This window comes from Anas acuta, chromosome 3, assembly GCF_963932015.1.
Source record: "Anas acuta chromosome 3, bAnaAcu1.1, whole genome shotgun sequence".
Taxonomy (NCBI): domain Eukaryota; kingdom Metazoa; phylum Chordata; class Aves; order Anseriformes; family Anatidae; genus Anas; species Anas acuta.
In genome coordinates, this window is record NC_088981.1 from 85902082 (window position 1) to 85928761 (window position 26680).

At 35.5% G+C, this 26680-nt stretch overlaps 2 long non-coding RNA genes across 6 annotated transcripts in view; one reads left to right on the forward strand and one right to left on the reverse strand.

The window, feature by feature from the left end:
• LOC137854575 (uncharacterized) overlaps nucleotides 1–17730 on the forward strand; it is a 48165-nt gene extending 30435 nt beyond the window's left edge. For 3 of the 5 annotated variants that reach the window (XR_011095249.1, XR_011095251.1, XR_011095250.1), the window contains exons 3-6: nucleotides 10607–10694; nucleotides 12923–13010; nucleotides 13124–13177; nucleotides 13794–17730. This is a non-coding gene — a long non-coding RNA (uncharacterized lncRNA). Of the gene's footprint in view, nucleotides 1–9955; nucleotides 10286–10606; nucleotides 10695–11864; nucleotides 12857–12922; nucleotides 13011–13123; nucleotides 13178–13793 lie in introns of those variants that run through there. The other 2 variants (XR_011095252.1, XR_011095253.1) reach the window with 2 other exon arrangements.
• The window catches only part of LOC137854577 (uncharacterized), an 86501-nt gene that overhangs the window by 47452 nt on the left and 12369 nt on the right, over nucleotides 1–26680 (reverse strand). The gene's annotated exons all lie outside the window — the stretch shown is intronic.

Genomic DNA, 26680 nt, shown 5'->3' on the forward strand with positions numbered 1-26680 from the left:
TGTCTTGTCAAGCACCCTTTGACTCTTTCCTGCTGACTAAGTGTATGAGAAACTCTAAATGTGACTGGAGAAATTTTAAATCACTGTTATTCATTCCTTCCAATAGTGCTACATCAAACTGTAAAATAAGCATATATTAAAAAATAACTTAAAAATAAGCATATATTTAAGGATTTATTTATTTACTCGTTCATTTATTTATTTTACAGCACATTTTCACAGACTTTTATAAAATATTCCTGGAATATATGTCAGTATCTCTTTTCCTTAATAATAAGAGTAATAAAAATGCTACTAAGAGTGCATATTAATCCTTAGTCCATACATGTTTAATCTATCACTGAATGTTATATATGTATAGAAAATTGGATTTTAGGTTGAGGTTCCAAAACAATACATATTTTTTACTGAAGAATCTAGTATCATATTTCAAGATTCTTTTTTTTTTTCTTTCCCCTTATTGAAGGTCTTTGCACAGGTTATCAATTAAGGCTGCAGCAAGATGAGGAGAGTTTGAAAAAGCTTTTTATTTTTAGTTCACTGCACTGAAATCACTTTTCTAGGTCAAAGTTTTCCTTAGTATATGTGACTCATTATGAAGCCAAAAATTCTTTGTTAGTTTTCGGCAGAGGAGTGATGTCAACCATTTGGCTTTTGGAAAGATTTTCAATGGATTCGAGCCACTGGTGGATATGGGAAACTTATTTGGAAAGATGATCCATTTTTTTCATAGACTACATCCAACTTTTCAAATTTCTAATGGTTAATTGAGCATAGCTCATCGGATGGAATTTGTGATTATTTGATCAATGTTGTGTAGACTGTGCAGAAGAGCTTTTGTCAGCCATGGTATATATTTGGTCAAGAGCTTCTTTTTCAAATGTGCTTGGTGAAAAAGATTCTTCAGGTCCCCTTAGATGTCATGCTAATCACTGTTTTCAACACTAAAAATTAACACAAGTATTAAAAAAAGTAATTATATGCAAAGACATTATGCAATAGAGTCTTAAGACACTATCCTGTAGCTCCCCCAGCATCAATAGAAGTTGAGTATTTATAAATCCACATAGCATATAGCAAAAAAACTAGGAAAAAAGCTTTATTTATTTATTTATTTATTTATTTATTTATTTATTGTTTTGATTTACAGAGTTGCTAGTAAGTGCATGACAGTAAGTGTAGTAAATGTAGCTGATGGCTTCGAATTGCTAATGTTAAATACATGTTTAAACCTTTACAAAGCCGAGGCGTGTAAAAGTGAAAATGAGGAAACTAAAGCATTAAATGGTAACTTTTTTCTTTTTCTTTTTATTTTATATATATATATATTTTAATAAATATGTGCCTTATAAAGACAGACATGCCATATTATGCCTACTTATTTTAATTTCCAGAAAAGTGAGAATATTCACATCCTTTTTAATAACAGGCTCTAGACAAAGAAACAGGAAAGTAATATACTATCTACATAAGGCATAGACCAACAAATAGTTAAGGAGCTATAACCTGAACAGGGCACTTTCCAAGTGACAGTTCAAATTATTCTTCTTTTTGATACAATCCAAAAAGTAAAGATAAAACTATAGAGCAATCAGATATTAGCTGATGCAAGCAATGCCTTTGAGCGGGAGATCCTGTTAGAGGCAGAGACTGCAGTGAGACTCCAAGAACACAGCTGTCTGGTGAAGGACAGATTTGTTGAATAGAATCTGTCTTAATTTGCAAGAGAGTAAAAGGTTTAGGTCACGTTGACTTGCACAGTATGCCTTACTTTAACAGGCTTCTCTCATTATAGAAGTCCTTTGGAGAAATCAAGAAGACAGTTTCAGAGAAACTGCTTTTCTTGTTGGTTACTGGCCACTGTGTCTGGCCTGAAGCAGAAGGAGCCTTGGGACTGCTGTTTTAGAGATGGAGGATAGACTGCAAGCCAGAGATTACACTGAAGAGAAACGTCTTCTCAGAAATGTATCGAACAAGGAACATAGAATAGTCAAGAGTACCACGTGTTTTTAAATTTCAGAAAGCCAAAACCACAAGCAATAAGCAGGATACAATTATGAAGAAGAGACACAGCTGATTGTATTTTATATTTTAAAAACAGAATTTCAGAATTAGGAGAATAAACTCAATATTTGCCTGAGTCTGAGGTTAAATATATTTGTAGTAACATTTCTATGTCTCATTAAATTTCACTTCCAATTGAAACTGTCTTAAATCTGATTGAAAACAGGCTGAGGAACAGTATTTGGGACAGTTGTAAAAGTAAGTAAAAACACAATTTGTTGGACTGAGGTGCTTAATGGGTTTCCTCAGATACTTTCCTTTACTTAACTGTATTTTATTTTTCTGTGTGTGTTCACATAGGATAGGGAACAAGTCAAAATTAAAGTACATATGAGTCAGAGCTGTCCGTCTTGTCTTCTGCACATTTCTAACTTCTGTGTAGATATTTGCAGCTGTCTTCTGTACTTCTGATGTGTTCAGAATATATCAACCGAATTTTCAGTCTGCTTATACTACTTCTTAGGAAAGAAGGGAGGAAGGGAGGGAGGGAGGGAGGAAAGGAGGAAGGGAGGAAGGGAGGGAGGGAGGGAGGAAGGAAGGGAGGAAGGAAGGGAGGAAGGAAGGGAGGAAGGGAGGAAGGGAGGAAGGGAGGAAGGAAGGAAGGAAGGAAGGAAGGAAGGAAGGAAGGAAGGAAGGAAGGAAGGAAGGAAGGAAGGAAGGAAGGAAGGAAGGAAGGAAGGAAGGAAGGAAGGAAGGAAGGAAGGAAGGAAGGAAGGAAGGAAGGAAAAAAAAAAGGAAAAAAAGGTACATTTTGTCCCTCTTGCTATGCACTTATATTTCTTTCTAGGAGAAACTGGCATGTATGGGGTGGATGCTAGATGCCCACACCACATCCTCACATGGAACCACGACACTCTTGAATGGCCACCCACTCCTGGCAGGCAGACAGCATTCTCATTTGAAGAGTTCAGACTTCCCTGGGATAATTACACTCTGGAGAGAATAAAAACAATGCTCTTCTGATATGGAGAGAGGAGAGAAAGGTCATGTTGAAGGCAAGATTTCTGTCATTTTGATTATGGAGATTATATTTTCACATCACAGTTTATTTCTATCTCCACAAGTCTGTTAACCCATGTATTTCATCCTGTTACAGTATTAGCTTATAAGAAATTAATTTTTACTTACTCTTTTGATTTTACTATATAATGTACCGTGGCTTCTACTGCTTATGCTATCCTCATAAGTCTGCTGGCAAACAGACATTATATACAATGTCTTTAATGTAATGGATGTCACGTGAACCCAACAGTACCCAGAAGCATGGACTCATTCAGCTAGCATGAAAATTAATGAAGTGGAATGAAAGCCTTCCCAAGGAAAAACTGAATGAAGGGAAAGGGTTTTATTATTATTATTATTATTATTATTTTCTGCAGTCATTGAATTCTTTCTGAAGTGCTCATTAGCTACACTTAGTGGATAACACTGCATTTATTTTGGCACAAAGCTGGTGGGCAGAAAGAGTTAGAAGGCAAATTGAAGTATTTAAATAGTTTTAATGCCAGTGGAAGGAGTGCATGGTCTGAGCAAGTGCAAAGGAGAAAACACTGAAGAAATTAGCACACTATTTCATTTCTGCACTACAGGTGAAAGGGGTGAACCCTGACCTGCAGTAAAACAAGTTTTCTTTTTATATATACATTTTTTTACAGTTAGTTCTTGTTGTTTATAAGGTTGCTAAGAATAGCCAAAACTTCTGGCTTTTATAGTTGGAGCCAAATGTATTGTGAATAAAGGAGGACAGTGAGTGAAAGATCTCAGGTACCTCTTGTCTGCATAGTGGTGCCATTTGCAGTTACTCATTAATCTTAGGCGATGCAACCTATGTATCTCTTTGAAACAAGCAACATGATCCCGTGTCATGTAACATTGCTGTAGAAATATGGATTTACAAATAGTAGAGAGATTTTGGAGCAATGTTTGCATATCTGCAATATTACAAAACCTTGTTAAAACTGAACATAAGAGATATGAGGCATAAGAAACATACCATCCAAGCAAGCTACACTTTGCTGTGTCTGTGCAAAAGGAATATTTAATTTTATGCTTAACAGGCTTGGTCAAATGTTTAATGAAGCCAAAAGGAATTTTTCCATTGACTTAACTGGAATACAGGTCCAACTCAACCTCCTTCAGACTTTAGCTGCAGTCATAGCCAGAAGCAAATCAGTAATACTGCATAGACAACTTAATTCCGTTACTGGTCTGCCAAACTAGACTTCTTACCCATTTCAGCCTCTTCTTAAAGGCATTTGTTGGGAGGTGTAGAAGCTGATGGAAAGCAGAGACTTAACATGACTGCCCATGACAAATGGCAAAAGAGGTTAAAAAAAATAGTTTTTTTATGTCCAGAGCATGTGTGTCTTATGTTGATTGTGTATGCAAGTATGAAGTAGCAAGAAAGAACACCCTGTAGTGTAATTGAATATTTGATATAAACGTTCACCAAATCAAAATAATACATATAGCTTCAATTCTAAGGTCAAAGGTGAGGACAAGAATTGTAACTGAATGCGTATTGATAGCCAGGTAGCCAGCAGTGCAATGGTTTTACTAAAATGTCATTGAACAGCCGTGGGGCTCTGGCAGATTATATCTTTTCCTCTCAAATCTACAGAGGGAAAATACTCCCATCATGTATCAGCTTGAAAAATATGTTATAATGTCCCCCTGAGTACACTGACTCAGCAGAACATCATGTTGTCTGAGCTAATGAACCGAGATCCATTTATGGTATGAAAAACAGAGATTCAGCAGTTCATCTCCATCAGGTGTCTATGAATGCAGTGTCAGGAAACACAAAATTTGCTCAGGTACAATATTGAAATCAGCCTGAGAAGTGAAGGAGAGTTTTGAGTTCTATAGGTCAGGCCAGAAGTATCACTTTGGGAAAGGCTATAAATTTCGCTTAGTTTTATTGGCTGCTTTCCTAGTTTTACTGAAGCCTTTTACAAGATCTGACATACATGACATGCCACTAGCTAAAACAGAGCAAAAACAGAGCAGCTGCCTTCAAATACAAGCAAGACTAAGGATTCATTTTAGTTATTAAAAAGAAAGCATCCATATTTTTCGAAGTCTTACAAATGTATAATCCCTAATAAATATGTTTCTTTGTGTGATTTTATCTTTGCAATCTAAAAAAACACTTTTTTTTCTTTTTTTTTTCTTTTTTTGGTTTTTAAGTGGCATCATTAAAGTTAGAAATAATGAAATAATTATTTATGAAAAATAACTTTTAAAAGTGCTAGCGCAAAACACATGCAAGTTGTCTTCTGTTTGTGTGGTGAAAAGAAAGTTTTCAAAGGTGCCTGAGATATTGGGGTAATTTCCTTAACATTAGTGGAAACTAATTCTATGTAGCTTCTGAAAATCCCACACATCCCATTCCCTATGTTTGTGGAATATATGGAATTTTCTAATATGAAACATTGTTTGAAAACTCACATATATTATGCAGAGCACAAGTTTGTATTTCTGACTCAGTAGTCATTTCATCTATAAATAGCTGCTTCAAAGAGAATACAAATCACTGGAGGATTGTGTTGTGATGGGTTGTGGTTTTGAAAACAAGGTTACTTAACACAAGATTAACATGGAACAAACTGTTCAAGCTTTAAAACAGTTGTCAAAACCTAAATTTCTGAAGAAAGCAAGTGGGAAGATATCCTTTCCAGCAAAAATATGTAAGAGAAGATGAGGAAAGGAACGCCTTACAGACAGTGTAAAAAATAGTTCAGCATTCAGTTGTCACCAGAATTCACAGTAGAAACAGGTGTTATAGTCCTTTCTCTAAATACAGTGAAATAAAATTTCTCTAAACACAGTGAAAAATCTGAGGGATATGTGAAATCTCCTGTACATGCTGAAAAAGATAGACATCTCACAATCAATGCAAAATTAGAATGGTCATCTACCGTCTCTATGTCCAAAATAAATAAACAGATAAAATGGGTTCCTTGTGAATTCCAGAGCTGTCTGAATCAACAATGTTAAAAATACTTTCCCCCACACATGGTCAGGGATCCACCAATATTCCTGGTAAGGAAAGTTACATTGCTCTCAAGATGATCACCATACTGTAGTCTTTTTACAAACTGGGATAATATCAATCCAACTTATGTAAGGATTGTAAGCATTGAAATACCAACTCCTAGTTATTGTTTGCAAATAAGCAGCTTTTGATGCCTTGTGAACTACTGAGTTGGGGTTACTTTGTTTGGAATGACATTTCAAGAACAGCAAGTGGCTTTCTTTATTGGATCTGAAACATCATTTTTGGGAATGCCATGTGCTGTGAAATATTTGTAGCAGATGATTATCAAACAACTGCATGCAAGACAAAAAGGGCTGACCTGACTTGAAACATTATGTAAAATGGATTTTTTTATGTTTTATGACTCTTCCTTAAAAAAGGAAAACGTATCTATTTTTAATATTTTCTTCTTTGGGTATACATCTGTCTATGTTGGGTTTGGCCAAATGATTTCTTATCGATTTCCTTTTATTTCTTTATCTTTTAAAGCTTATTTCTTGTTATCTATTCCTGGCCATGCCCTTTTTCCCTGCTATGTGTTGCAACTACTCCATTAAACCCTACGGACTGTGACAGCACTATCCTGTTGCAAGACTGACCCAACATGCATTTTTATGTTCCTTTCTGCCACCTGATCATTGCCTGCCATGTCTTCCAGCAAAACAAAGACCTCTTTCAAACTACCATCTCTTGTGAAACACCTCATTGTGATAATCAATTTAGTAATGGTATAACGTCACCTCAGCACATCAGACTTCTGAGCTATGACAGTACAGAAACTCCTCAGGGACTGCATTTTCAGATTGTAGACATAAAACACAAAATCTGTAGCTTAAGTCATCACACAGCCCTCTGAATGACCAAATTGCATTATCCTGATGATTAAAAAGGAGCACATCTTCCTTATTCACAGGCAACAGGTTAAACACCTGAATTTAAGCCAACAGGAGTTTATCATGAAGAGACAGAAAGCCAAAGAAAACAATGTATCATTTTAATTAGCTGTAGTGACCCATAGGTAGTAAAACTGATCCCCTTCACCCCTTACACAGCTGCAGTGGTCCTAGTCAAGTCCTTCTCAGGAATATGAACTGATAGCCCAACTTTTCTCTTGTCTACACATTGCTCATATTTGACAAAAGAGTGTCCCAATCAATCCGTTATTCTTAAAAGATGTTCTGCTCTTGGGCTTTTACATTCCCTCCCAGTTCAGTCAATGTCCTGTGCTGAGCATAGGAGTTACATGAGAGTCTGCACAGTAAATAGCTGAAGATGGCAGAGTGGGTCTTTTACTCCCTTTGGACTCAAAACCAAGAAGCCCCGTTTACTAGGTTAGCTAGTGGACAGTCTCATGATGAGTCTGATGCCACCCTTTGTGTTTTGGCTTAGAAAATGATTGGCGATATTCAGATTAGGTGTTGGGTGAGAGCCATCATTGCACTGTACATGTTCTGCAATATAGCCAGGCTGTTGAAATGTTCAGACAGGTTTTGACAGCCCAGTTGCTGATCAAGACTGAAACAGTGAACATCCTAAAAACATTGGAGAAGGCCCAATTTTTACTGTCTAAAAATCAAAATAAAGGAAAGGAATGGATGACATTCAACTTTAGCATCTATGAACATGACCTGTGCAGTTGTGCTTCTCTTAACTAAATTGTTGGAATGCAGAAGCAACTTCATAAAGTAGATCCATAAGCTTGAGTTGCATAACTGTCTAAAAAAGTGAGAGAAAGACCTTAAGAAATAAAGGAAAGTGGCTGAAACGTTTCTTATTTATTCTGCAATCCCCAATTAGTATTTTACAATATATCTATTATGATTGTTAGTTGACAAATAAACAGCATATTACCTACATAGGAAATTAAAAGAAAGGCAAATGAAAAAATATATCCTTTTATCTAGCTAAAGATACTAGAATAAATGGTCTCTGTGATTACCGAACAACAACTAGTTCAATAATCCAGTGAAGAGTTCTTTCTCTTTTGCAGGCTTATTTTTAAAATCCACAGGAAAATTCTTCCTAAATTTTTTGTGCTAATGTGGAAATTCAATTGCTTTCTAAACCTACAGGCTAAATTAGCTTTACTCTATAAGAAACAAGCTATGACACATAGTAACACACTAACATATTTAGTTCCTTTTTTTTTTTTTTTTTGGGGGGGGGGGTATTTTTTATCAATGTTATAATCTCAGAACTAGTGGGGTGGATAAACAAGGCTTATTCACAATCACTAATTTTAAACACAGAGACCAGTCTAAATTAAGCTTCTCTCCTGAGTCATTCTCCAAAGAAGACTGTCTCTGTCTCTTTCCTTCTCTCTCCCTCTTTCTTTTTTCCCTAAAGAGTCTGGGGAAGAGATTAGCCCCCATGAATGCTTCCTTTAGTACTAAGTCACGTTTTTCCTGAAAAATTGACTACTTGTATCTTAAACAAAGGCAAATAGGACCTTATTAAAAAATAAATAAATAAATAAAAATCACCCTTCAACTACCAGGAAAAAAAAAGGAGGTGACCTTTGACAATAACACTCAAACTGGAATACAGCTGAGACATATTATTCGTTTAAATAGGGCATAGAATTAAAGCGGTTATCTGTATTGTTCCTTGATAATAAAAGTCACATTTGTTTTCTTAATTTCTCTCATTTCCAATTTAACTTTAGTAAAAGACATAGTAGTCTTGAAAGGATTCCAACAAGTTGTGCTACATATGTGCAAATGTTATGTCTTTTTTGAAGTTTTTCTCCCTTTTTTCACCAAGCTGTAATAAAACCATGTGCAAAATGTAAATATAAACAGTTGAGGGAACAGGCTCCTACATGTGTGCACACTGTTTCCAAACTAGGAGATAACCCATCAAAATATGTTCTGGAATTGGGGCAGTACTGTACTGGTCAGCAAGAGATAAATGAGATTAGAAACTTTATTACATAGTGACTTTTTAACTGTATAAAAAAAAATTAAATTAAATTAAATTAAACTAAACTTTCCTGTTTTGAGTTGGGTATTTCTAAAGATTTGCTGGAAAACACCCAGAGCCAATAACAGTTTGAAAAAAAAAAAAAAATCAGCACTATAAAACAGAGACTGTGACATAAATCCTGAGTACACTGTGTTTATGTACTCTGTTTACATGGTGAGCAACAAAACCTTCCTTAAAGTGTATAGTGTTTAAATGTCTTGAGATGCAACATAGGTTGCATTTTAATGCCTAACATTCTATGATGCTGTCCTGATCTAAGTGTTCTGCCCCAGCAGGGGGACTGAACTAGATGGTCTTTCAAGGTCCCTTCCAATCCTTAACATTCTGTGATTCTGTGATCTTAACACAATATTCCATATATCTATGGAGAAAATATGCAAATGTTTAATAACAGTAAAATGATAATAAAATAACAGTAGAATGATAATAAATGTCAGACTTTTTCTCCTGAAGTATTTATTTGGTGTTTTAATAAGCAAAATATCAAAAGCTAGCTTCTCTTGTAACTAAATTTTGGTGTTTATTCTGGTAACTGTCATCTAAACAATTTAAATATTTAATATTCTGTTCCCCATACATAGCACTGGAGCAGCATACTAATAAATAATAACAATGATTCGAGTTTACAGCTCACCCAAATCTAATAAAAGGCTCAAAATAAATTAGGATCAAAATATTCAAGCTGTGATTCAGTAAGACCCTTTAAATAAACACATGGGAAAACTATTAGAAACAGGGAGAACTCAGTTTGATAATACATGACATTCCACTTATGGAAAAAAATGCTTTGCTTTATTGCCTAACACAGGAAGCTTTCTGCTACTAGTTAATACCAAAGCACATTCAAAAAAACAAAATGTCAAAACATTACCGTTTTTCCCTATTTGAACTATTCAGATATACTAATCCAAGAGAACTCATGAGTGACAGCAGTGACTTAGAGGAGAAATATGCCATTTTCAGTTACCATACTTGGAATAAGAGATGAAAAAAAATGATTGTAGCAATAAAATCTGACTCAAGTACTAACCAAATATAAAAGAACACAGTAAATTTTATTTGAGTAATTTAAAGCACCTTCATAAATATTGATTATGTAAGGACTGCAATTTATGGAGGCAAGAGAGATTAGTAATATTATGCTTACCTTAAAAACTAACACCTGGAAGTGTCTTTACCACAGGAATTTGAATGCAGGTATTAAAACTCCCAGACTCTTCCCTGTGTTATACACAGCATGTCAGTAGGAACCATGTGTTATCTAGCTTTATGAATGTAAAAACATTTGTCTGCTTCCAGTGCTCCTTAACTGAGATTCAGTAGGGTTTTCCAGATTTCTAGAATGAAATATTATCAGTACTGTTTGTGTTGTACCATATGGAATGATCACAGCAATGCCAATAGCTCACAGTCAGAAAAGTTACCCAGAAGTTATATGTATACTTATATTTATTATGCAAATCAGGAATAGAAAGTGTTGCAAGTAAACTTTTAAAAAGATATTATTTTCTTTTGTAGGGTGGAATAACATCTCCCAAAACATGTTTGTTTCCCTGTGAAGAATGTCAGAAACACCACACCATCTTGGCAACGGCTATTTCTGAAGGTGAGCAGCGAATATGGTATGAAAAAAGGGAGTGCTAAAAGCTGTGGTAAGCAGCTTGCAGAGATGAATCTCCTCTTCTTGTGCCTCAAAGCTGTGAACTTCTCAACCTGAGTAGGCCAGGGAAGGCAACATTACCTTCTATGCTGAAAATGCCTGGCATGGCCTAGAGGAAACATCAGTAGCAGGAAGCAAAGCAGATTGAAAGTGAAATTTTAACAGGTGATTTGGGAATTGGCTGTGATTTTAACAACTAATTTAACTGACCAGGACCAAACCTTTCTTCGTACTACCCTGAAGAGAGTAATAAAATTCAGAACAAGCAAGTTTGAAAGCAAGGACCAAAAGAAGTAAAACAAACTACCGTGTCGTGTTGAGCTAAAAACTGTCTAGAAATTAAAATGAGATTAAATACTCTCTGGAAATGTTCCCAATGCAATTAGAATTTCTTGTTGCAACTGAATTGCCACTGATCAAAAAATCTTGGATTTGGCTGTAGAATAAGATAATTTATTTATTTTTTTTTTTTTATAACCATGATTGCAGAAATCAATATTAGCCAAAAAATGTTAAGAAGTAATGTTTTATTGTGGAATGTACGGGAGAGTGGGAAAAAAGATAAGTTAGAAAACTCTGAAAGAGAAAAAGTGATGTTAATTCTGACAATGAATTTCAACATAGAAAAATTACAGAAATGTGACATTTTGTAAGTTTTTCAGTATAAAGCACTTTAAATTTTGCATTAAAGTTGACTATTCAGTCGTCAGCGGGTGTTAAGCCAATTGACAGCAGTAGTAGCTAGAAGCGGCTAATGTGTACATATTTCTGCCTCTTGACATCAGGAGGTTTACTGGCTGAGAATCATTCTGACTAATGATTTATAAACAGAAATAATATTAGCTTAATTCTTTTGGTCTGGAACTCAGAAACAATTTTGTTTTGTTTAGCAAATAAAGAATGAAGTAGTGTTCATAGGTATTTCCAGAGAGCATCTTTCTTTAATTAAAATGATTGCAATGATCACGACATTTTCAGGCAGCATACGTACACTTCTACAGCAATTAAAACAATTTGCTTATGAGGTTCTTACACTTTTCTTTTTTCAAAATGTTATCAAGGAGGGAATGGGTGGAAATTGATATTATCTGTACTTAGGTAAATGAGATGGTAGAGAAAGATAGAAGCCAGTGACCATATCAGTATACCAAAATGGAAGTAATTTAAAGGTATTTAACCGTTGCACGTTTCTGCAAAGGAAATATTTTATATGTATATATATATATATATATACTCCTGAATATAATAGATGAGTTGAAATATGTTCAAGGTTTTTTTCTCCAATACTTTTGAAAATGAAAAAAAAAAAAAAGAGAGAGCATACCACTTCATACCACTTTCAAAAGAAAAATGCATTTATTTGAGCTTAAGAAAAGAGACAAAATAATCAAGCTATTTGACAATCTCACTTTTTTTTTTTTTTTTTTCGGTCAAGCAACATCACAATTAGGGAACTCAGAACTTTATGAATTAATTAAGTAATTGCTGTTAGTTTTTGCCCTATACATCATAATTTTAAAAAACATGTTATATTTACAGTGTATGTCTTGACATCACTCTAAAAAACCTCTTCATTTATTTCTTTAGTCATGAAGATAAAATAATGAAAACTTTAAATATAAACAATTATTTAGTGTAGATCTCTAAATATTTCACTTCAATCCCATTGTGTACAGCTTGGTTGCAACCTACCTAATCTGTTTCAGTGTAGGATGAAGCACTTAATATGGACCCCTTAGTGGATTTACTTTTGAGCATAATGCTTCTAAACTCTGAGATCAGTTCGCAAACTTGGAACAAAAAATTAGAGGCTCAGTATACCCTCTGCTTTTGCACTTTTATCTCTTAGTACATTTTTCTCCATAATCCCTGCAATAATCTCCCCCCTTCACCATCAGTCCATGTTCCCACGAACCCAGGATCGTGGCCACCTGGTCTCAGACTTCTGAATAAATTTCTTAGTCATGAAAGAGCTGTGAGAGAGTCTGTTGAAAAGGTGTAGGTGTGGTTGTTGGAATTGAATTGTTAGTTAAACATTTTAAGAGGGGAAACATCAACTTGGAAATGTATATAATATTCATGGAAAAAAATGAGGGAGTCTCCTTAAGGTTGGTTAGAAAGGTTTGGGTTGAGTTGTCAGAGTTACCAGTGTTAATGGATCAATAACTCAACAGGTGTAAGGGCTTGTCTCCTGAAACTGCAAGGGCCAACCTTCCCCTCCTGCCTGGCCAGCAAAGACTTTTTGGGTGCTGTATTGGACAGGTAAGCACATGGATACTTGATCTAACTACTCATTTAATCCTAGAGATATTTTATGTGCAATAATCAATTAAAAATTGCATTTTACTTTCATATTGTATATATATTTCTTGCAGAGTCTCTACACCAAGTTCAAGATGATTGGACAAATTATCCCAAAAAAGGGGGAGGTAACATTAATCTCTATTCATCTACTCCTCTTCATCCTTTTCTTCCCCTCCATGATGTCACTACCTCTTTTCCTAGACTGCACGAGGTGGTAAAACTTAAAGCTGTTTGTCCTCTTTTGCTGTACCTCTTTTTATTCCCATGGCACTGATACTACAGAAATTGTAGATGGGATTAATTTGTCCACTCTGCCTACATGGAGTAACGCAATCTGTTAGGAAAATACTAATTACAGCCATTAAAACCCATTTTAGCTAGTGTATGGAAATGTCATCCTCAATTAGGCAGATATTTTTCTGAAGTTGAAACCAAATATTCTTTTGTAGAGTTGTATAAATGTAAGACGTAACTCCAGTGTTCCAATAGCTATTGCTTTTGCATAAACTTTGTATCGATATCAGATCAAGAACACTAATGTAGCCTAAATGACATTAAAATGAAACCTTCATTTCCCTACTAATAGATGTGGTGGAAACGAGACACAGACAGAAAGATTTGGTGAAGTTCACTGCTTCACAAGTGAAATTTAGACTGATTCATTTAATAGATTCCTGAAGGTGTGAGCATGCTTGCCTTTAGTACATATTTTTTTAATTTAACACTATCCATATTTTCCAGGTAACTTTGTGTCAACCAAAGGAAAATATGGATCTGTTGCAGGAGAGGATATGAAATATTGTTGAACCTTCAGGACTTCTTGACTGAATATTATGATATATGGAAAGAGTTATGGATAAAGAGTATAAATCTCATTTGGGGTGAGTGAGGTAATTTGTTGTTGACCAGGACAAGTGTTTTTGAAGAGTGGAATTAAAATTCTTCATTGCGTAGGGACAGGACATTGATTTGTGGTCATTACAGCAAAGAAGAACGGTGCTCTTGACCTACTACTACCTACACTTTGACATAAGATAAGAGGAATTTATTGTTGCTTTTTGTTCTCTGCTGCTTAAAGTTCTGCACTGGAATTCAAACCAGTTTTCATGTGGCTTCAAGTACTCTGTATTTCTTAAGAAGCATGGTGATCTGTGGCAGAAATTCTGGTGGAAAAGACATTTTGCTGCCAGTATACCAAACATACTGGAGTTATTCAAGTCCTTAGTACCCTTTTTAAAACTTTCTGATTTCATGAGCCATTTTCCTGGCATCTCAGAATGGCTAAATTATGGTTTTATAAGGGAAAAGTACTGGATATATTTTTTTCCATCTTCAAATCCACTCTATCTCAAAGGGGCTTTTACGCGGGTAGTTTTGTTACTCAGTGGGAACACAGACTAAGCAGATGTTCCTATACAACGATGATGCAAAGAAGAAGCATTTGTTTCCTTTTTGTCTATGGCTGGCTGTCAGCTGCAAAAGTATTAAATGTGGCTAGCAATTTCAGGTAATTGCTGAACAGAAAAGATTATTTATAAAGAATGAATTGTTCCAAATAGAAGTAAAAATTCAGTGTCCTTTCTCTGGGCACTGTATGTGAAATTCAGCTGACCAAACACAGATTATTACTCTGCCAGTATCAACATCTGAGATAGTTGTCTGCACGCTCTTTACAAGATAATAGAGAATAAACAGCACTAGAATGAGATGTGGTTTACTTCATCCTAATGCAGATGTCTAAATCAAGAAGAACTTGTTCCCTAAATGTGGCTGTTTCTTTTTATCAAGTGTGAGGGGAAATGAGGGTAGTTGATCACAAATAGACATCAGCTTTGTACTTGGATAGATACAAACATGAACTCTTCTTGCTTTTTGGCTCTGCACGCAACTGCCCATCTCTTCGCTACTCACTTAGCTCTGGCAAACTTTAGCTTGACTACCTGTAGAGGAACTATCACCAGGTCCTAGATCATGGAATCATTTAGGTTGGAAAAGATGTCTAAGATCATCTAGTCCAATTTTTAATCTAGTCCACCATTAAACTATGGCACTAAGATCTACATCTACACGTTTTTTGAAGACCTCCAGGGATGGTGACTCAACTACTGCCCTAGGCAGCCTACTCTAATACTTCACTACCCTCAATGCTACTTTGGACTCTAGACTCCTTACCCAGCTGCAGATATCCCAACTCTTTTCCTCACAACTGTGTCCTAAGATGACAGTACCTCACCTCCCTACAGCATCTCAGGAGTTTGGAACAGGAAGCTGATGCCAAGTGGCAGACAGGAGCTGCAATGTATCCTCAGCACCTTGAGGGTGCTCTGATCCTACCAAGGGCAGCAGAGTAACACCATCTGAGGAAACAGATGCTGGTTGGTTAAAAAACAACTGTCCTCTGTTATGTGAATATTTGGTCAACAGGAAGAATAGATTGGGCACCTCAGGAAGCAAGAAAGGATGAATTTAATGGCTACGGTAAGAGAACACATCATAGTCACACTGTTTAAATAAGATCTTTATCTTGTATCATGAGAATTTGTATGTTGATTGTATGTTGTAGCCAACCATGAGACTTTCTTGGACACAGGGGAGCTATTTCCTTCATTCAAGCATTCATCTATATCAGAATGAACCTGTAAATGTTTGTTATGAGGACATACACCACTGTCTTCCTGGAAATAAGCAGTTAACAGACTTCAGAGGAAATGATAAAGCATTAACAGACTTTGGAAGGGAGGTTTTACTGTGAAGAAATCACCCATCCACCTTTTGCTTTTTTAGGGAAGACAGAAACTGTCAATCATAGGATCCAGAAGGGAACTGTAAGATTGAGTACAATGTCAGAGAAAAGGGATGGGTGCTGTGATGATTTTGTGCAATAATTTTAACTGCATTATTACAAGGCTTTTTGTATTAATTTGTGATTTGACTTATCTGGTTATTCAAAATGGGCTGGACTGGTAATAAATTAATAGCTTCTTATGTGTGATATATTCTATTTTACCTATAGTGACATTATGAGAGTATTATCATTGGTTGAAGAAAGCAGCAGATAATGAACCTAATAGGCCTGTTTACATACAAGGGAATGACAGAAAAGAACGCTAAATAAAATTAAATAAATAAAGCCAAAACTAGTTGTCCCTGGAAAAGAGAGAGGAAAAAATATATTTTAACATAAAGATAGCCATTTAGAATAATTATATTATTACAATTATAGAAAACACATAAGGAAATTCTGAGTTAAAACAAGGAAAAACACAGAAGCTTTATCATGATGTTTTTTGAAGAAACTGGAAAATAAATTAAGTGCTTCTAACTAAATGCAAACAGTGAAAGAAGGTCAATGGTGGACACAAACATGACAAATGAAAGTTAGGACATAATAACTATTACAGAGTCGTGGTTTATCCCAAAGGAAGAGGCTGGGTAATAGAGTTACAGGATGTTCCAAATGAAAATGTTCAGTATAGAAAAACAGAAGTGGAAAGGGAGTATATCTTTGTACTGCAGGAAAGTTAAAAGAAATCTTGAATGAAAAACAAAATCAATTTGGCAAAATTAGTGTGGAGCAAATGTCTAAGCACCAAAAATATAAAATGGTAACTTAAAGACTTTTTATTGCCAAATAAGTACAGAACAGAGAACATAAAATGTCTCAGCTGCTCTAAGTTATTACAGGTCACTTGCTTTCACTGGAGCTACAATGATTTGAATCATCTAAAGATAAATGAAAAAACAGTCTAGATAGAAAGAGAAGATGAAAGATGACAGCTGTATTCCTAAGCAGGAAATCATAGAGGAACTTAAATGACACTATCATAGATGATTCCTTTTTGGGCTGGGTTTTATTAATTTTATCTGATCTCAGATTCACTTAGGCTTCAGAGCACTTAAGGCTACATTCCACTTAAAAGCTCTTTGAATTGTTTTTTTTCTCATAAGAAATCTTGTAAAAGTAGGAGTAGGAAAAAATAAAAAGGGAATGACAGCTGGAGAAGAAAAAAAAAAAAAGTGCATTAGGAACTTCGCATAATAGCTTAGTAAACCTATTCTTCACTCTTTTGAGTCAGAATGATGTTCCAGTCCTGATCTATCTGTGACTTTCATTGGCTTTGTGGTCATCTCTAATTGTATGGGGCATAATCCTTCATGAAATGTAACTGTGAAAAAGAACACTACAAAATTTGTAAATCTCCTATAACAAAAAATAAATAAGATTAATATATATATATATACACACACTGTTCTACTCTTGTTTACCTGCATTTGCAGGTTCAGGCTAAGAATTAGCACTGTGTTTCTTACCATTTTATATTAGAGAGCATGTTGTTAATTCCTGTGCAATACATATATAGTTTAAATGAACGTCATTGTGATGGAAAGGTCAAAAATAAGTAAAGAAAATACAAAAATAATAGATGGCTTGGGGGTAGGGGTTATGTGTAAGTACAGAATATCTTACAGACTCAGAGTTTTAATTCCCCATGTGTGTTGGAATTTACATTTGGAAATATAATGAATTTCAGATGCTTGTTAGAGTTGCACCTTTGTCCTACTCTTCGACCCAATCCCTGCTGACAAGATAGGTTTCACTGACCTCTGGTGTCTGTACACATTTTTTCTCTACTATGTAACCCATTTTGGTTCCAAATAAAGATTGCCTTGCAATGTTTCAATTTTTTTTTTCTTTCCTCAACACAAATAGTCAAATATAATAGAAATACTATTCTCATACACTAAATCCTCTGAATTCAGCAGGATGTAGTCAATAGCTTTTAATTTATATTTTGTGTTTATAGTTTTAGTTTTTAATTAATTTACTTGACATCAGAAAATATGAAGGGGAAAAAAATGTTGCAATTGCTTTTATACCTTCTTTATATATATATGTATATATATTCATATATATTTTATTTGAGAGAAATAGTTGTTTCCATGACAGGATAGTTTTACAGACTAAACATTGGGTCACATTTTAGGCCTAGGTCATAAAATAGATAACTCACAAGGTCATGAAAGTACTCTTCAATGAAATTTATAGCTATCTTTGTAAATACAAAACTGAAACAGAAGCTAGACTCAAGCACCCTAGGACTTGTGTAGAACAACCCCTGCTCTCCGTCAGCTGCAGTGGATCCTGCTTGTGCTTCTAAATGAAGCTTTTTGCCCAATTAGAAATCTGTCTTTATTTGTTTCTGCTATCAGAATTCTCATCCATCAGACCACTTAATGTGCAGTGTAATTTTCAAACATTTGTTTTCTGTAACTAATAGTTATACTAATATATATTATATATATATATTAGTATATATATATATACACTAATATATTATATATACTAATATATATATATATTAGTATAATTAATAGTTATACTAATATATATATATAATATATACTAAAATACTGAATTAAAAACCACACTATTATTTTGAATCAAAAGATGCCTGGAAATACTGGCAAGCATTAATAATTTTTCAAATATTTAAAATTTGCAGGCAGGAAATAAATATGGAACGTATATTTGATTCTTCCCTGCTTTATTTACAGGGCTTCTACACATGGCAGAGGGCATGTCTTGGAGGACAAGGCACAAAAAGATAGCTGTGGAATCATAGAATGGTTTGAATCTGAAAAGATCTTAAAAGATGTAAGGTCTGAAAAGATCTTAGTTCCAACCCCTCTGCCATGGGCAGGGACAGGGACACGTTTCACTAGATCAGATTGCTTAAAGCTCCAACCTAATGTGGCCTTGAAATACACAAGGTCTATCTATGCCTCATGAAAGACATTGCCTTTAAGGTATACCATGACCATCATGTAACTGATGTCTTATTCCTGACAACCTTAGTCTTTGTTACAATCCAACATGGATGGGGAAGAAGCTATTTTTAGATAAACAAAATCAGTTATCTCTGTTGTCAATGGAGAAAGAACAATGTCTGAAGAGGACAAATCAAAACAGCAATGTCAGTTTATAAATAACTGATTTTAGGAGTCATCTTTGCAGAGGTATATATGTATTTCTCTATGTTGACCATAGAGGGAGCCTCATCTCTTAACCCAGGTATGTGTTAGATGCCTAAAGAAAAATGTCATAAATAACCCTCTAAAATAGCTCTTTTATTAATGAATCATGTATAGTTATGAGAGGTAGTTGTGGTTTTTTTTTTGTGTGTTTTTTTTTTTTTTTTTTTTCTGCTAATTTTCCTTTATTTATATATATATATATATGGCAGTAAAAACCAGTATTTATTTCCAAGCCACAAAATACCTTCCAAACTAATTTCCAGTACATTCTCCAAAAGTTTCATCTGGCAAGAAATAGAAATTTCCAACCTTTTAATACGTACAAACACAGTAAATTGGCCATATAGCAAGAGGAATTCTCATAAGCCCTTGTAGTGACTGGAACAGACCTGCACTATTATCTTCCCTTCACAGGCCTTGAAACGTAAAGGAAGCACATGCACTCTCTGTGAGAATTTTGTCTCATTCCAGTTTATTGAGACTCCCACTAGCAGGTCCAACTTCTACATATACTTAGACAGAAAATCAGAGTTTTGTACTTTGTTCTCTCTGGTTTACTTTTTTTTTTTTTTTTTACCCCTTCTTGTATGCTTAAGGAAAATTCACTTTTAACTTATACCTATTAGAATATTTTGTGTGCAAGTGAACAAAAAGCTATGCTGAAAAAACATGCAAGACAGGAAATTCATGTTGAAAAACACACACAAGTGGAATGTCCGCTAATTAATTCCTGTCATGGCGGAAAGTATCTGTTGAAAACACAGAGGCTTGTAACCCTGTTAGATAGAGATAAACTGACTATCTGAAGTATCATTTTGGCTCTGCACTAGGCTCAACCAACATCATCTGCAATTGCAGTTTTCCCTTTTATATGGATCCACTTTTACAAGCTTGTGCATGCTATGAGTTAACAGCAAGAGCATGTATTGAAAATCTCTTCAGGATACTCTGAGCTTCTTTTCACAACCTATATACGTTTTCAGCTGCTTAGCAGTTTTCAACACTTAGCAGTTGATAGTTTGCCACACACCAGAGCAAGAGAGGGGAAAAGAGAAACCTCTTCCCCCTACTCCTCATCTACCCACTCTCTCTCCCTCCCTCTCCCCCGACCCCCAGATATTTTTTTCAGTTAATTCTTTTTTTCTGATCTCAGTTAAGCAAGAAGAGCTTATCTGTTTCACAGATTGGTATTTTGTATGAAAAAAGATCACATTATGAATCTCAAGAGGTATTTTCTGGAGAAGACAAAAATGTTCCTTTTAGAAAGAGAATCTCCTCTATGCTTAATCATTATTTAATGAAAGGAACAATCTTACCAACTGCAGACAATATCACTCAGATTATGCAAGGAAAACTGTATATGAGCTTTTGTGTGTGGTTCTGGTTAGATAGTCATATTCTCCTAAAGTTCATTAAGAGAGGTATCTTCTAGTTTTGAATTTGGAGGAATGTGTACAGATACAATGTAGCTCTAGTACATTCAAGGCATCAGAAAAAAATGCATTTTCTCAAGAAACTTCGACATTGAACTTCATAAGTTAGTAAAATAAACAAGATTTTATTCAAAATGAATGCAGCATTTGAACATTAACCAGATTAAGGAGGGAAAAAAAAAAAAAAAAGAAAAAAAAAAGCATTGTTTCCATGACAGCTCATTGAGAAGGTTGAATTCCCATCTGCAGCCAAAATATACGGCACAGGTATGTAATTGTAATCCATGACTTTAATGTACATTTAAGAATGCTGTATTAAAATAGGGTACAATTAAATATTTTTGTTATGACTCATAAACAGGGAACATACTATATTTTGCATTTGTATCTGCTTCCATTAGAATCTGCTTTAAAAAATGAGTATGGAATATAATTATTTACTTATGGAAATTTTGGTAATCTCTTACAGAGTTTCCTGAGATTCAGCAAGAGATCATATACACTCAACACATACTCTCATGGAAGAGAATCACTTGAGAATCTAACTTTTTGAAATAGCACCTGGTGTCTTTGGAATTTAGCCTTATTTAAGCTTTCCCATCCTTAATATTTCTCTCAATTCACTCTTTTTTTTTTTTTTTTTTTTTTCCCAGGTGCAATGGAATGAGAGCAGCGCCACAACCAAAGGTTCAAGAGATTGTGCACAAAGCTAAAATATTCCTTGAACAACCTACCCTTTCTTCTACTTGGTTTTGGCCATGTTGAGATTCAACCAGATCACAGTCCCCTAACTATACTTTTCTGAGAAAGCTGCTTAAACTTAAACACAGCTAAACTTTGTTTGAGACTCAAATGTGTGCAAGACAAACTGCAGCTCTTCATCATAACGATGCTATCAAAAACTCCATGAGCAAGATATATAGTGCTGTCAGCCAAAAAGTGGGCGGTCCTGACTCTGAAAACTTTCATGCTTATTGAATTTAATAAGTTTTAGTGCACTCAGTATAAACATTAGGAACTTGTGTATCAAACAAATATTTTGAATGAGACTTGCCCTAGTGTTTAGCTATCCTCCCTGTTCTACCCTATTCTACTATTAGCTTTGCACCAGTATGATACAGAATCACAGAACCATGGAATCATCTCAGTTATGAGGACCTTCAAGATCACCAACTCCAACCATCAAGCTGACCTACCAAGTCCTATCACTAAACCATGTTCCCTTGTGCCATGTCCACATGTCTTAAGTAGCTCTAGGGAACTCCACCACTTTGGGCAGCCCTTTCCAATACTTGACCACCTTTTCTATGAAGAAATTATTCCTAATATCCAATCTAAGTCCCCCCACCCTTGGTGCAATTTGAGACAGTTTCCTCTAGTCCTATCACTGGTCACCTGAGAAAAGTGACCAACATCCTCCTCCTTGCAACCTCCTTTCTGGTACTCATAGAGAGCAATGAGGCTTCCCCTCAGACTCCTCTTCTCTAGACCAAACAACCCCAATTCCCTTAGTCACTCCTAAATCTTTATAATCCCTTCACCAGCTTCATTGCTATTCTCTGCACATGCTCAAGCAACTCAATATACTTCTTGTAGTGAGATCCCCAAATTGAACACAGTATTTGAGGTTTGGTCCACATACAGTAGTGCCACATACAAGGGGACAAATATTTCTCTAGTCCTTCTGGCCACACTATGTCTGATGCAGACCATGATGCTATTGGCTTTATTGGCTGGCCCATGGTCAGCCAGCTGTTGACCAGCACCCTTAGGTCATTTTCTGCTGGGCAAATTTCTAGCCACTCTTCGAGAAGCCAAAACTGCTGCCTGCAGTTGTTATGAACCAAGTGCAGGACCCAGCACTTACCCTTGTTGAATGTCATGTAGATTGTACTCCATCTATCCAGCCTATTCAGATAGAGCCTTTCTACTCTCAAGTGGATCAACAATCCAGCCTAACTTGGTATCACCTGCAAATTTATTGAGGGTGCACTTGATTCCCTCATCTAGATCATTGATAAAAACATTAAATAAAACTGGATCTAGTCCTGGAGAATGCCACTGATGACCAGCTGCCAACTGGATTGAACTCCATTCACTATGATTTTTTGAGCACAGCCATTTATCCAATTCTCTGCCCAGTAAACCGTACACCTGTCCAAGCCACAAGCAGCCAGAAGAATACTGTGAGAAATGATGACAAATGCTTTAGTAAAATCCACAGCCAAAGAACATCCACAGCCTTTCCCTTATCTGCTTAGTGGGTCACCTTGTCATAGAAGGATGTTGAGTAAGTCAGGCAGGACCTTTCATAAATACATGCTGGCTTCTTCTGTTCACTTGATTGTCCCTTATGTGTTGTGTCACTCAGGATGATCTGTACCATAACCTTCCCTGGTACTGAGGTCACACTCACTGGCTTGTAATTCTTTTAATCCTTCTTCCTGCCATTCTTGTAGATTGGAGTCACATTAGTTAACATGCAGTCAACTGGGATCTCCCTGCTTAGCCAGGACTGCTGCTTGATTGAATACTAAAAGAGAAATATATACTCAGGGATAAAGGTGGAGAAGGAGAAACGAGTGATTTAAAGTTCTCATAATTTATAAGATCTCATCAGATCTCCAGCAAGTAGATTGTTGACCTTTTAAAAGTGTGTGGGTTTTTTTTGTCTAGTAGCTTCAGCAACATGACCCTTCTCCTCAACAGACCAAACTGGTGTAAATGGGGACAGGGGAACAATTGTTTAAGTAGTTGTTCTTCAGTACATTTAGCAGTTAGAGTAGATCCCAGTCTGAACATCACTTAACAATGTTCTATGGTATTTTGTAGGAATGTAGCTTGAAAGGGACATGAAATAAACTTCTGCTTTGTCAACAACAGGAAGGTATCACCTGTAGCTAGTTTTGAGTATGTCTTGCAAAAAGATGTAGAGAAAAACAAGAAAAAAAGACCAAAAAAACAAGAAAAACAGAAAAAAAATAAAAAGATTAAAATACAAAGGGTGAAAGATGAAGGAGAAGAGGAAGCACTTAATAACTTTTAAATACATAAACTTTAAGAATGGGAAATGGAACAATATGCCCATTTCAACAGATGGGATGAACAGCAGCAGAGAACATCTGTTTACATATTAGGATATTTTCTTACCTTAAGGAGACAATGTGTGCCTTGGAGAGCTCAAGAAACCAAGAAATGTCCACAGTTGTAGGAGTCCTAGACAGTAGGTTAAATAAACTGTTTTCTGAAGGGACAAAGGTATAAATGTTTATGGATGCAATGGAGGCATGGACTGGGAAACCCCAAAAAAGACATTTTCTGGATTCTATATGGATACTTTTTTTTTTTTTTTTTTTTCCCCTTCCTTCTGTCTGGTGTAAGACTCTCAAATATCTTCCTATGTCAGTTTCAAAAGGAAACAAACTGTCCATTTCAAAGAACACATATTGTTACCCAGGTAGCCACTGCATAACCGAATACTTGGCAGACTTTAGGACAATAGCTTGAATGTTTTGGCTGTGCGCGTAACAAATCAGAAAAGGTGAAACAAGCAAACAAACAAAAGAAAACTGCCAAGAAAAAAGAATAATTTGCAACAGAAGGATGAGGAGGAGTATTAAATATATTACTAGCTGGGAATGTTCAAAAGAAATTGTAATAAATATAAGAACAGAGATTTAAGCCCAAAACAAACACTTGGTTTAAATATCTTTCACTTTTATAGGTTTTGCACATTCTGATAAAGTGAAAAAGCAGAAATCTTCTTTAGGTCAAGGTCTTAAGTTTCTGACATTCTGTTAAGACTAATCTTTTTACTTTTTATAATGACAAACTAGTCTTAACTAGTGATGAGCAAGAAAATCACTGGGCATACTAAAAATCTGCATCACGTTGACCTTTGCTAAATTGGCACTTCTGACCTTCCAGAGACATGACTTCCATCACAGAGTAAAAGAATGTTGGCAGTACTCTATTTACTTTAAGCCAGTATATACTGTTTTTTTCAAATGTACTTCAAATGCATATGTTCTTTGTGGAAAATACTTAGATATCCAACACTGCTGTTTGTATTCAGTGATAGAAAAGTCAAGCAGAAAAAGAAAATCTGACTTACAGTCTGGTTGAGGTACTGCTGCTTTATGTTTCAGTCTTTTTATAGCATCATCTTGTATAAAGAGAAATTTTATTATCTTTGTTTTTGTTTCTTAGCCAAAGACTTTTTTTTTAAAAAAAAAAAAAATTAGTTTCTCTCTGTAGGCTCAAGATGGCTACAAATGTTCTGCAGAGGAAAAGCTCAGGGACAGTCCTTCTAGGGTGACTGTGGCTGCTTCCAGTCCTTCATGGAAGTAGAACAATCAGACATAAAGAAGAGTGGCAAATAAAAACAAAAGAGTTAAACAAAAAGGTTTACAGCAAGAACAAAAAAGTTTTGGCAGGGAAGAGGTTGGTCTTGATCAACATGGCTAAACAAATGTGAGCATTACATTTTCTGTCACCTGGATGAAATAAGTGATACTTCAGATCTCATTTGGACACTGATTACCAAACCTCCAAATTTATTTTAACTGTTTGGAAGTACTTTCCAGGTATTCTGATTCTGTCCCAATGTGCAATTTACTGAATATTCTCCTCTGAAGCAAGACAGTCATGTTTGTTCAGCCTGGAGGAGGCTCAGAGGCAACCTTATTGCTCTCTATAGTACATTAAAGGAGGCTGTAGCAAGGTGGGGGTTGGTCTATTCTCCCACATGCCTAGTGACAGGACAAGGGGGAATGGGCTAAAGTTGTGCCAGGGGAGGTTTAGGTTGCATATTAGGAAAAAATTCTTTACCAAGAGGGTTATTAGACATTGGAATGGGCTTCCCAGGGAAGTGGTGGAGTCACCATCTCTGGAGGTCTTTAAAAGATGTTTAGATGTAGAGCTTAGGGATATGGTTTAGTGGAGGACTTTTTAGTGTTAGGTCAGAGGTTGGACTCGATGATCTTAAGGTCTCTTCCAACCTAGACAATTCTGTGACTGTGATTCTGTCAAAGAAAACTTTCAAACAACACTGACAGGCCCATCAAATACAGAGTATACATGTATATAACTTCCATTGCCAGTGTTATTTAAGGATGAAGCAGTCTATCACAAATGGAGCTTACATGTGGTATCCACAGGAGTCTTGATATTTTCAGAAATATCTTTATATGAAATAAATTGAGAATCTTTCTACTGGAGAACAGAAAAGGAAAAAATGTGTATATTGTCACACAAATGTCTTTGATAGCTCTGTTAGAGTTCACATGCTGTTAATGCCTCTGAAACAGATCCACTGCTGCAAATATAATATTTCTGTCAGAACCATGACATTCCCTGGATTCTTAAACCTGGAAATCCTTCCTCTAGGAAAATGTGTTCTTTGTGCCAGAGCACAAGACAAGTTGAAAAACAATGCTGACTATTCCTGAGGCAGATTATCTTCACAAATGCCAGGAATGGAACAATAGCCTCAAGATAGAAAGGTAAGATTGTTCTTAAACCAAAATTAACATCTGCATCTTGAGAAATAAATTCTTCATTGTCACCTGTTTATTGTATCTCTTTTAAAATATATGAATAGTGAGTATTATGATCATAAAAACACCTCAGCAACATCCTTGCTCTAACAAATATTCATAAATCTTAGGGCATACTTAAATCCAATGTATTCATCATAAATAACATGGCACATATGTTATTGAAAAATAATCATTTTATATAGCATTGGTGCATGTTGCTGTTTATGTCTGTGAGAGCACAGACGTCCTAGGAAAGACCAAAAAACACTTGTAGATGACCAGATATGTATACACGGGCATAACGGAACTGGAATGTGGGATTATCTTTACCCTGGCACTCCTGTTCATACAGTGGTGAAGAACAGCCTTGGCTATTGCCAGTAAATAGCATGAAATAGGGAGAAAAGCCCTATTTAATCTCGCAAAATGGATCACACTCTGGGAAGTTTAGAAGAATAGAATACGCAGTGTAATTTCAAAGTCACATCTGGCAATGTCACTGACTCTCAGCTCTTTCTGCACAGAGACTGAAGGGCTTATGGACTATACAGAGCAAGTCAGTGTAAACAAAATATCCACTTTCATAAAGCTTCTATGCAGTACATGTTGAGATGAACCA